This window comes from Charadrius vociferus, unplaced genomic scaffold (assembly GCF_000708025.1).
Source record: "Charadrius vociferus isolate BGI_N301 unplaced genomic scaffold, ASM70802v2 scaffold92, whole genome shotgun sequence".
In the NCBI taxonomy this organism is placed as follows: domain Eukaryota; kingdom Metazoa; phylum Chordata; class Aves; order Charadriiformes; family Charadriidae; genus Charadrius; species Charadrius vociferus.
Window position 1 is genome coordinate 1,447,125 of NW_009647874.1, and position 12,658 is coordinate 1,459,782.

The 12,658-nt window shown below is 37.5% G+C and overlaps 1 protein-coding gene across 1 annotated transcript in view; it reads left to right on the plus strand.

The window, feature by feature from the left end:
* The first annotated feature begins 2,701 nt into the window (after positions 1-2,701).
* The window catches only part of UXS1 (UDP-glucuronate decarboxylase 1), a 47,619-nt gene continuing 37,662 nt past the window's right edge, over positions 2,702-12,658 (plus strand). Inside the window, exons 1-4 of the mRNA XM_009883063.1 lie at positions 2,702-2,729; positions 5,560-5,608; positions 7,688-7,731; positions 11,789-11,849. The gene's annotated coding sequence lies outside the window, so the exon portion shown is untranslated. The remainder of the gene's footprint in view (positions 2,730-5,559; positions 5,609-7,687; positions 7,732-11,788; positions 11,850-12,658) is intronic.

The following is a 12,658-nucleotide window of genomic DNA, read 5'->3' on the forward strand; positions in this document are numbered from 1 at the left end:
TAGGGCAAGGAAACTACAAGTCAAGGAAGTCCTGTGTAAGCCATAGTCATACTGCTGGTTCTGCAGCTGTGTAAGCCCATTATATAAACAGTTGTGATACACATTTAGAAAAAAACCCAACAAAACCTTAATTCCACTGTAGTGCAAAACCTTACTTCTGATCTCTTCAACCTTGATGTAAGCTGTATGTGAACACACAGTAGCCGAAGAGGTTCTCTGTAGAATTGTGCATTCAGAAGCCTTTTTGAGGGCGCTATGTTCAAGTGAGTTTCTGCAGCACTTCTCTGCATGTGAGAGAGGCTTCAGAGTTCTTCAGATCCCTCCATCTGGTATTTCCTATGTGGTTTATTTTGCAGTTTCTTTTTTTTTTTTTTTTTTTTTTTTTTTTTTTCTGTTTTTTTTTTTTTTTTTTTTTTTTTTTTTTTTGCAATGGTACAAAAATATGTTTCCTAGAAGTTTAATGGAAGGTCCCGTACTCCTACAGAACAGTGTTATCAAGCATAGTATTTCTGGAAGTACTCAAATGCCTTTCTGAGCTCCCCTTCCCTGCTGGGGACACTGAGTACACACAATTAACACATTTTCTTTAGGAAGCCAGTTTCTTGTATGCAATGTAGCTGCACTCTCTTTGCAATGAAACTGGCAGGGTGGTATTTATCGTGCAGCTGGCAACTCATTTTTCATCAGTTACTGCTTCACCAACTAAGCCCAGATGTTTCCTGCCACTGTGTAAACAATATGTTACATTATTTGTATGGGTTTCTGTAGCCCAGAAAAATTACTCAGCTATACTTGCAATCAGTTATGTATAACTCGAGAATTCTGTAGCTGTAGTTGCCAGGTGGTCATCATTCACTTGGGGGGAAAAAAAAAAGGCATTTTTCCATTAATGTTATCACAAATTAGTCTAAAATCCTAGACAGAGGGTAAATAACTTGAATTTAATTTACTGATCAACACTGTATCCCTTTTTCCCATAGAGTATTTACTTTATCTAATTAACATAAAACCCACAGTGTTTTTTAAATTCAGTTGGATTTTATTGGTCAGCTGTTCTAATATAAAGCTTTCTTATCTTTTCCCCGGAAGACGATAGAGGTTTTATGATGCCACGACAGATATCACAGTGGCCTCCTACAGTTTGTTTGATAGTCTGTCATGGATTCATTTAAGTTACTCAGTAGGTAAAAACAGTTCAGTAGCTTTGCCATCCCCTGAGTGATGTAACAGCAACTGCATTACTGCATCCTCACCCATGTCCTCCCCGCTCCTTTTTCCTGGGTGTGCCTCATTTCTTCTCTTGCTTGGAAGATGGCTGTGACTGTAGCAGCGTTTTTTGTTTTCTTGTTTCTGTAACACCTCATTGTCTGCTTGATATCAGTAAGTAATAATCATGAAAATGTATGTGCCAAGCCTGAATCTAGGGAAAATACTTCCTTAGCTTCTACTTGAGACCTGAAGTGCAGCTTACAAAAACTGAGGACACTTTCGAAGCTTTCTATATGTATGTTAATACTGCATATAGGCGGCTACTCCTTCTTAAGAACCAGTGGAATTTGGATCCTTAGGTTGAGCCTTTTCTATTAAAGTGCAATTGCAGAATGATTTTTTTTTTTTTTTTTGATGGCGATATTCTGGGTATATTTCCTGTGTTGCTTACTGTTGCAGAGTCCCTTACGTAACTGTTCTGTATTAACCTTGTTTGTCTTGATGATCTGAAGTTGTCAGCTCTTTAGTGTAGGCTGGTTTATGGCTTCTCATTTTTTCGATTTAAACTACATTCTGTGTCCTAGTTGAAAGTTAAAAGGAAAATCAGTTTTCTGGTAGTCTTCATGTAATCACTTAAACCTTGAATAGTTTCAGAAGATTTTTTTTTTTCTAGTAGAAAATAAATTGGGCAGATGAATCTTTTTGTGAACACAGAGGAACAGCTGATACGTTTGCTCTGCTATTTTACACTGCAGTTTGTCATCTTTAAAACTTCTCAATACAAAAAGAGTGTAATAAATGATCTTTGTTTGCTTAGTGAGGCATTTGGTTATGTTGCTTAGGTACCTTTTGTGTCTGCATCACAATGTATGCATATTTAGAGGGAGAATTCACATGCACACAAGTACTTGCTAAGTTTAATTCAGGACTGTTCTGACAGCTCTTTGGACTGGTGTGGCTATCACATGTAGTTGCCAGTCTTTTTACTCTTATCAGTCTGCAGTTTCCAGTTTGTGTGGTTCAGGTCTACAGGACTTCTTTCTTGCTCTTGCTGGGTTTTTTCAGTATCCCTAATAAACAGGTCCAGAGCTCTGGTTTGTTTAATCTGTGTGTTCTGTCAAATTATAGTTCAGAGGATTCTCGTACATTTTGTTTATGTAATATAATGTGGGGATAATAATCAGATAAACATATCTGCTGATTTAGTAGTTCCAGGTGTGCACTGGAATCCAAGTCTAGTCCTTTTTTTATTGAATTACTGTCTTTTCCTACTTTTTTTATAGTCGCATGTAATTTCATCAGAAATCATCCCATACTCTTAAACTGTGTTCTAGTCACTTTGTGCATGTATATATATCACGTATGTAACTTATTTAGATAATTTGTGATTAACATACATAACATCATTTTAAATTCCTTTTGATGATAACAGGGAAAAATGATCTCAGGTACTGTTATATAACACTAACGTGTCTCTTTTCTTATTTTCCAGCTGTATGGGGAAACTTTGTCAATATGAGGTAATGTATATATTTTTTTAATTGAATATCCTTATCTGAAATAAGATTAACTTACCTTTCCCATCAGCATGTGTCACTGCATATCCAGTAGGGAGAAAATAGAACAGCAGCTCACATTGTTGTTTGGATAGTTGCTAAGCAGCTGATACCATTTTTTAAATACAAGGTGTTCAGTCTCAAACAGGGTTATACATCTGCTGCAAATCTCGCCTAGATCTTGCTGTCACTTCAGCATCTGCCTTTCTTTACACAAATTAATCTTCTGATTTTGGAGATGCTTCCAGGCAAGTTGCTTGGTGTAGTTGCGCGCTTAGGCTTGGATTCTGCTTTTCCTCAGCACAGATCTGACCATATCTCAGTGACAGTATAGGCTTAAACATTGAAGAGCACTAGATCTTCCACTGCTTGCCATGATTATGTTTCTCTACCTAGAATTAGAAATGTGGTTTTGAGGGCTTTTCCTTCTCCACAATTAATTGGGAGGGAATCCGATGGTTTAACTACTGAAAAGCAAAAAAATCCTGCGTTCTCTCTCAGAATTTTTGCCTTAGAAATAGGAAAGCACAGCATACACATGGAATACATGCAGATTTTCACAATATTTCTGCTTGTATGTGAGTTTTTGTCCTCTGGAAAAATTCACCGGCAAGACAAAACTGCAAAAGAAGGTGAAGAGAATATGAGGACAGTCTGTTCCCTACAACAAAGTCTTTGTGCATAGAGGACAACATATTTCACCACGTTGTTTTGCCAGTAAAGGGTTTTGGTACGCTGTTGCCACACGTAGCAGCACAGAGTAAAGAAGGTTTGAGGCAAAGTAAGAAGATGAATGAATTCTCTGTGGGCTTTTCTTCACCCAGGACAGCTTAGCCTGGGATCTGTTCCTGTTCCCAGCTATGCGCTTTACTTCTCATAGAGCTTCCCACCCTTGCTGCAGTGTTCAGCTGTTGGGCAAACAGCTGCTGAGCTGCTGGGCCTTGCAGATGGAGATAGCATTTAGATTACCATGTTATCGTGACCAGCAAACTATGGCAGCTTAGCAGCTGTTACATGAGCAGCTGAGCATGTCATAAGGAAGGACAAGAACCTCAGAGAGGGGTTTGAGGAGGGCAGGTGGGTGTGGGATCCAGTGTGTTAATTCCCTGATAAGCTGTCCTTACAAATTCTACTACTAGCTGCATCTGACTTCTTATATGTGGTGTCCATTATAGAGCTATTGAGGGGGAAACCTTTTACTTCTGAAGGTTTGATGTTGGTCCTCAGCCAATAAAATTGTCTTTGTTAGGAGGAAGAGCTCATTAAAAACTAAACCGCAGAGTGCCAGTCCTTAAGTTCCACGATTTGTGAATAAACAATAGTAGGAACTATTTTTGAGGGAACTTTTTTGTATTCTGAGAGGCTTCCCAAATTTTTCTTGCTCATTTAGCACAGAGGAAAGGCTATGTGTTCCACAGATTGCTCGCATAGCTTTTTGTAGATTTCTGTTATTTAGGAAAACATTTGAAAAATTAACAAGAATTACTTCACATTGCTTCCTTGTAATAAATTCATACTATGATAACTTGAGGGTTTTCATTTGCCTCTATTATAATAAATTGCAATTTGTTTTGAAAGGATGGTTCAGGATCTGTGCGTCTTAATCTAGGAATTTGCTGCACTCTACTGATATGACAAAACGAATCTGGTCAGTAAGTTTTTTGCCTCAGTAATAGGCTGAACTGACTTTTTAGTAAGAGAGTTTTACAGAGGGATATGAAGGGAATCATTGCTCTGACTTCTAACAGTGTGGCATATGTATATCTGCTTAACAAAGGATCTTCTGTTTCCCGAGGTGTAATGACTTCAGGTCCCAAGTGAAGGAGCTCTGTTTTATTTGAAAACACTCCATTTTATGTTGGATACCCATGAATCCTCTAGTATGCAAAAACTTACTACTGTAAGATAAATAATTCCCCTTTCAGAAGATTTAATTGGAAAAAAAAAAAACAACCACCACAACCCAAAACTATGCAAACTTAAGGAAAATTGTATAGACTAGATACAAGAGGTAAAATTTAAAAATACATATTTTACACCTGTAGAAGTTTACTCAAAGAAAGAACCCAACTAATTGAGATACTTTACACCATTGGATGCTAAATAAGGCCACATATATTTGTGCAAGACACCATCTTTTCTTAGATGGTACTCTGCTTTCACAAGTTACCTTGACGTTCTTCAGTATATAAGCTTGGCTTCATTTCAAACAAGTAGCATTTGTGCGCTAAGTTAGTATTGCCCATCAGATGGTCATTTAAGACAAGTTTTGGTTAGGTTTTTTTTTCCTTGTTTTTGTAAAAATTCAAAATCAAAACTAGACACATTTGCCCTTTTCTCTTTTTGATTGAAATTGCAGTTACAGTTGTGATATTAAAGGAAAACGTTTTGTTAGCATACCTGTAGCATGCAGTAAACAGAGACTCTCAAAAAACTGTCTTACGCATTTGCATAGTAAAGCTACACTCAAAAATGTTTCTGCTGACCCCACCTTAGTGCAGTAATTAGACACTTTTCTACAATGAAATTAACTTTCTCTGTAAAATCAATGTCATCTTTGTTGCTATTATTCTCTCCTGTGGGCTTGGTTCAGTTTCTGCCAAACTTGGTGACGAGACTAACTGATTTCAATGGGAATGGGACCGTCTGCTTCATTGGCTCTGGGTGTGTCTTTGAAATAACACTAACCTGGATTGCTTTGAAGATATTGTCCTAGCAGGAAAAGCATGGTGCAGGTGCAGTGGAGCAACTGTTGCTTAGGTGTGGATTATGATTTTTCTTTTCTTGCCAACAGGTCTCTTCAAGAAAATGGGGATCAGAAGGTGGAAAGTAAAATAGAGGAGGTTAGTTTGCTAATAGTTGTAGTCTGTTTTGTTTTGAGGACTCAGTTTCCCCCATTTTGTATTGAAAGGGTGTATTTAATTCTATCTTATCACTCTCCATTCCACTCAAAGCATTGGATTTGTGTCTGTACATGAGTTTTTGAACTGTTCTTTACTATAATGGAGTTTCTGCCATAGGTCTGTGACTCATATTTTTAATTTTTTCCTCTAAACCTTTCTTGAAAGTAATAGCTCTACTGTCTTATTTGCTGCAGAGACTGTGGTAGAATCCTCCCGAGAACTGTTTTTTTTTCTTATTGAATGAAGGATATACACAAATTCTTTCTTCTGTCGCCCCAACAAAATGTTAAGTATATATAAGTTTGATTAGAAATTTGAACACTCCCAAAAATGCTTTGCTTTGTCCTTAACTAATGAACAAATGTAGCGGTGTTTGTGGTCGGGGATGGTGTGCAGTACCAATGCTTTAAGCATAAGTCCTGGCAATTGCTGGAGTAGGCATAGGTATTGAACACACTGGTGGTCCTGAACTTCTGTACCAATACCTCTGAATTTCCATTCCAGCCTCACTTTGTTGTGAAATATTACGAATGTATGCAACAGATCTTTCTCCAGAAGTTTTTAGACTTCTAGTCTAATACAATAAAATAAAGAATATAATAGATACAAAAGTCTGTGAGGCCAATACTCCCTACCCCTTGTCTGGGTGTGTGTGACCGTACTACCGTAGTCTGGTGTGTCTAGTGTCTTGTATTCCAACAGGTTTATATAGCTAATCATTCCCCTGGACACAACAAGAAATTGCTTAAAATCAATGGAAGGATGGTGTTCTTAGTTCTCTCTTTTTTTTTCCTTTTTTGTTTTTAAAATTCTGGTAAACCTTGCATAAGCATTCTAAAAATCACAGTTTAACAATGGTTAAATGCTTGAAATTCAGTGGTTACTCTAAGAAATCAGAGTTACTCTAAGGTCTGAGAAGTTGAGCATTTCTAGATCTTGTTTTTAAAGCTTTAATTATACAGTATCTTGAACCATCAGAATAAGTACAACTGGTTCAAGAACTATTTGCTGCTCTACAGAGCTAGATATTTAATGAATATAAATGACAATACTGTATTTCCTCTTAATATGAATATGGAGCTTATTTCGGTTCGTGAAGTTCCTGAATTGTCTAGCTTTAACCAGCAATATTTGTATAAAACTAATTAATAGTGATTGGTGATGTGTTGCTGTATAGTACCATTTCAAGTGGTAACCGTCTGATAGCTTTCAACTTATGTATGGTCCTAGATGGTAAATTTTGTGACAAGGTTTTAGTAAATTTAAACACAAGAGTTCAGTGACTTACTGAAGTTTGGCAGGAATGTTAGAAATTTGGGTCATGTGATAAAGAACCTGAAACTAATGCTGACTTAAGTGGTTCTCTCTTTCAAAGCCGTGAAAATGCAAACAGAAGTCTTGGTAGGTGAACTGTATTTTCTAACAAGTTTCATTTTAGTATTTTTTTTTAAAAGCCTAGATATACCCTTGAATCATGATGTAAAACATGTCTTAGATTTTAAACATGATGTTTATTTAAAGTTACACACCATGTTCTGAGAGAGTTACAGCCTTTGCACTGGAGCTAATGCTTCTGCATCTGTGTACTCTTTCAGTATATGTATCTGCTGTCCATTTAAATAGCTGAGGTTTTACTGACTGTCTTATTGTAATGTTGCTTAATATAGATAGGCTTTGACAGCCTTGGACAAGTCACTTGTGACTTCAGTTAGCCAAATAGGAATCATTGGATGTTCTTATCAACAAGATTGTGGTACTCCTAGCCTCGATGTTTAGTTTTCAGTGGTAAGTTAAGGGATTTCACACTGTACTGGGTGATTTGTTTTTTGCCAAAGAAGGTTCAAGGATTTTTTTGACATAAAGGATGCTTTAAGATGCAAGTTTTCTGGAGTGTCTCCAGTGAAGCTTTTCATAGGAGGCTGCCATGATTTTTACTCTAAAGTAACTTTCTATACGCATGTATTGTGATATGAATCTTGTTCTGTTCTTCAAAGGTTAAATATTATTCCTTTATTTTAGGCTGTTGCACCTCTACGGGAGAAAATCAAAGATCTAGAAAAAAGGTACATGTTTTTTGCTAAATTTGGGAAGCAGTTAAAAAGATCAGTTTCTGTTCTGTAGTGGTCAATACTGTAGTTGTCGGCTTGAGATAAATGTTTTGCATATACCCTCAGTGCCTTTGGATTTTGATCACATCTAAGTGAGGATGTGGCCTTGAGTGCTGGAAGATATTAATGCTCAAGGTATTCAGGTTGATTGATCCCCCTAAAGTAAACTGGGAGTGCTAGATTTTTGTAAAGTTCAAATCCTGGGGAGGAGCTTGCTGTTTTGAGTCCAGCTGGTGAATGGACTACTGTGATTTAGTAAGTCCAACCCAGGTGTGTGCTAAAACATGCTGGTTTCAACTGCAAGAGACTGAAAATGTGTTTTACCTCATATTTCCCACACTTGTGATCAGTTACCACCGTTCAGCTAACGCACAGTGATTTGCCTGTGAATCTTAGTCTGTGCATGGTGCTTTGGGTGAGCCCGACTGACTCGCTTCTCTCAGGATTTGTAAGGGAATCTGGTACCTTGGATTAAACTGCATGATGTGATTGAGGAAAAGCAGACAGGCTGTTTGATGAACTGCAGGTATTAAATATGTACCGTAGTTCCACAAGCACCTTAAATTGAGATAGTTAAAAAAAAATTAAATAAATCCAAGCCTGGTCCATTTCTCTCTGGCTGCTTGTGTCCATCCTGCAACAATGTTGCCTCACTTTTATGCTAGCAGAACCACTTTGAGTGCTGATAGTAAGCTGGATGGGGAAACCAGGTATTTCAGTCTCTCTTTGCAAATAACTCACTCCCCAGCCTGGTTGCCTTTCTGGCAGATCAGTCCTCACGGGCAACTGCTTTACATCACGAAATAAGGTCTGGAATAGGGGTGGGAATTGTCGGCTCTGGCAAGGACACTGCTGCTTTTGACAGTGGTACTGTTTCACAGGTGGCACTGTTGATCTCCCAAGCAAACAGCTAGCTGAGAATGCTGTATGACAAAGGGCCAAATCTGGACTTATCCAAGCAGTACCAGTAAGCCTGAATGGTTATGTATGGCATACTGGTGGTTGTGTGCTGTTCCTCTGGAGAGGGTAGCAGAATCCCATCGCCCTTGGCCAGCAGTATGCTGGACACCCACTGTGTTTTGAGTTGTCTTGCCAATGAGCAGTTACCCCTCCTTCTCCCTCCCCTCCTGTAGTGAAAAAGAAAGAAAAAAAAAAGAGAGAAAAGAAAAAAAAAAAAAAGTTGTCAGTTCTGTTCATTACAATGGATTGGAAAGATTCAGTGGCCTGCCACATGCAGTATATTTCAGTGGGAATACTGATCTGATTGCTCATCTCTTAATATAAGCATGAACTTCATGGATGAAAGTAGGCACTGTATTGGCAACATGAAACAAATAGACTGTGTCACCTGTAGTAGTTGCATGTGATACTACCATACCCATTATAATGGCCAAATTATAGAGTAAAGATTTTATGTTCAGAAGAAATTTTTGATGTCCTGCCTTTGTTCAGTTGACTTTAATCTTTAGTGATAGCCCAGTATATCTTCAGCTTCAGTGGTTGGCAATTCAGGTATTTCCTTCTGCCATTCACAGAGGACCTTTGTGGGAGGTTATCCTGTTTGACACTTTTTTTTAAATAATTGTCATATTTTGTCCAAAGGAGCAATGAGTTTTTCGGTGAAATCAATAAGTTAAAACTTCTCCCAGGAGCCATCTAAATGCTCTTTTCAAGTAGTATTTGCAGTATATTGATGAGCCTTGTTTCAAATGTCTAGCAATGAGGAGGAAGAATAATTTATTTTTTTTTTCCCCTCTGTATGATCTGATCTGGGAATTATACTTCCACAAAGTATGGGCTTATGGTCTCTTATGGCCCATGTCAAAATATGGGCCCTTATTGTTGTTGGGCTTTTCAAATAGTGGAGCCATTTACCTGTGATGGTTCAACTGCATATGGGTTGTTGCAATTAATAATTTCTGAATTTTATACCTATGTAAAATGACAGTAAATAACTAATCGCTATTAGATCCCTGAAGGCTGATCCTGCTTGCAAAGCTTACTGTCTAGTGTGGATGGTTTTTTTTTTTCTGTCATAAACTGATAAAACCTGAAAGCAAGGCATCGTCATGCTTTTGGGAAGCAGGAAAGACAAGAATTCCTTAATGTTAGTCTCATGACAAGAGATTGTTTAACTGAAGCTGAAGTTGGAATGTTTTTATTCATAATTTGCACAGCAAAAGCATTGCAGTGTAGTTATCAAAGCAAGCGTTAGGTCAAGATAAACTTAAGATTGTTGCCAAAAGATAAACATTCAACTGGATCAGTTTCAGACTCCTGCCCACTGCCGCTAAGCCTAGTAATGGTGTAATGGAAGGAGCAAAAATGGTTGGGAGGTACCTGTGGCAGCAGTATTACTGCATGCTGGATTAACGTGACCTTAAAATAGTGGTCTTCAAAGTGGAGGAGACTGACTTTTACCTTGCATCAAGTTATTTGGCACTTTACTTTTTTTCCAAACTCCATAAGCTTCTCGTTGTTACTGGTGGATTTGCCTTTCTCTCACAGGAAGGCTGTGTTTTACGTGTCTGCATTATACTTATGCATTGCTGTTTCTTATTGCTTCTCAGTTTAAATCAAAGAAATAGAGTTACTGTTAGTGAGCCATGTGGTGATATAAGGCAAGTGTAGGTAGCTTCTTATTTCAGTTTTCCTGTATGAGTAATATTGGAAGATTCCGCTGCTGTATTTCCCCTATCCAGGAAACTGAAAATCACTTTCACTCTGGGATGAAAAGTTGACACAAGTACAGAAGCTTTGCCTCTGAAGAATTCCTGTTGAGCCAGTACTGCAGGTTAGAAGCAGATGAGGTGCTTCAAGATCAGAGGTGTAGGGTCAGTTCAGTCAGGTACTGCTTGTGAGTAGATGAAACTGTAATTTTAGTGTGAAGTCTTGGCATATGTACCTCCTGCGTGCTACATCCAATTGCATCTCTAGCATGTCGACTTACTAGAGAAGAGTAATCGTAGTTTGTTTTCTGTCCAGTGTCATGCTGATATTTAGTTAAAAAAAAAACTGAGCTATGAAAATATTGCCAAGACTACAATGCTAAGTACTGAAAGAAAGAAATAAAATAAAATTCACACCTTCCTTTGGAGGAGTTTGTTGCTGTATGCAAAATGCATGCCAGTGGGGAGAAAAAGAAGTGATACAGTTCTGTGCCCATGAAATCATCTAAGGTTCCTAGGATCAATTTTAAGCTTGAGAGAGCACCTAAGAGTTGTATGTCACATAATTTTGTTTTAGGATGTTTTAGTTTTGATTAAGTTCCTGTAAAGAATAAGGTATAAAAAAGTAAAGTGAAAGTAGCTTGAAGACCATCAAAACAATGGCAGTCTAGCTATTTCTGGGGAAAAAAAAACAACAAAACCCACTAGGATTAGCTTTCATACTGAGTAAGCTCTTTGGCAAAAATTGAAGTATCTTAAAAAGAGTTTCTTTGATATTCTGATGGTAAACTTTACATTGATTACTGTGAAACTCTAGGGAGAATTAAAACATTATATTATAAACTTCATATTTAAACTTTAAGAAGAAATGTTTGAAGTCAGTGTGGTAAGTCAAAACAACTTACTTTCTTTTCCAGAACTTTTAAGATGATTGTTTGCTTTTTAAAATTTAAAAAAAAAAAAAAAGTCCAATAGTTGCTTGTGTTTTATTGTTTTTTGGTTTTTTTTTTTTAAATTTTGGGATGTCATGCCTGGCACTAGTTCTGCTCTCAAAAGGTAGAAGTCAAGTGATTCATTCTAGAAAATCAGCTAAGCAGAAATTTTAAAAGCACTTTTTGCAGAAAAATGTTGATGCTTCTCACATTGCTTTTACAAAGTATAGGCACTTTCTTATCTGGGCCTAGGTCCTTCTTTAGAAAAAAGGACTAAACATACCCATAGCAGAACTTTAGGAATGGGAGGTTGCCAGAGCACTTCTTCATATTTAGAAGACAGATATGTGAAAGAAGAAGCAAGGCTGAAACTTACATAGTTTTTTTTCTTTATTTTGAAATGTTCTGTAGCTTCACCCAGAAATACCCTCCAGTGAAATTTTTATCAGAAAAGGATCGTAAAAGAATCCTGGTAAGTTGGTATTTACTCAAGGGTTGTTTTTAGGAAATAATAAAAAAAAAAAAGTTCTGTGGAACGTAATCAGTTTTGTAGGATTAAGTGAAGATGTGAGCAGGAATAAAGTAAATTACCTTGTATGTCATGTGTGCTTCACAGGGTTTAGAGTAGTACTTCACTTATTCTGTGTTGACATACTCAAACTCAGCATATGGATAATACACTTGGGCTCTGGTTCGGAGGTTTGACTTGCCAATTAAGCTACTGTTCTCTGCTTGTAACTTCTCAGGACTGCATTGCTAAAGGGTCTTTCATCTTGTGCTCCCAGATGACTTAAACTTGCAGAGACCGGGATACTACTTAGGCACATGTTGACAGAAAGCTTGTGTGACTGAATTGGACAATGCTAGTCATAAGTCTAGAAAAGTAGCTGCTCTGCAGCACTGTTAAGAAGGACCCGTTAATTAGACTGAAGGAATGCTCATCTTTCTGGTATCTTCGATGTTGTTTCTGATATTTTGAAGCATCACGGGTGTTTTAGGGTGGAAGAAGAAGGTAAGTTAAGGACAAGTAGTCGTCAAAGGCATTCTTAAACTCAGCAAAATGTGCTGCAACATCAGCTTTCCAGTTTTGTCTACAATCACTTTTGAAGTTAGCTGTGTCCTAATTTTTTTTCCTTGTTTCTGTCTGTCCTGGGTAAAAAAACTGTCCCCACATTTTGAAGAGGCAGAGAAAGCATAGCTACTTAAGATGTGTAAATATAGATTTATGAATTTCTGCCTCTGTAGTAGAGAGCAGTGTCTGGGACAAATCCCTGGTAAAGC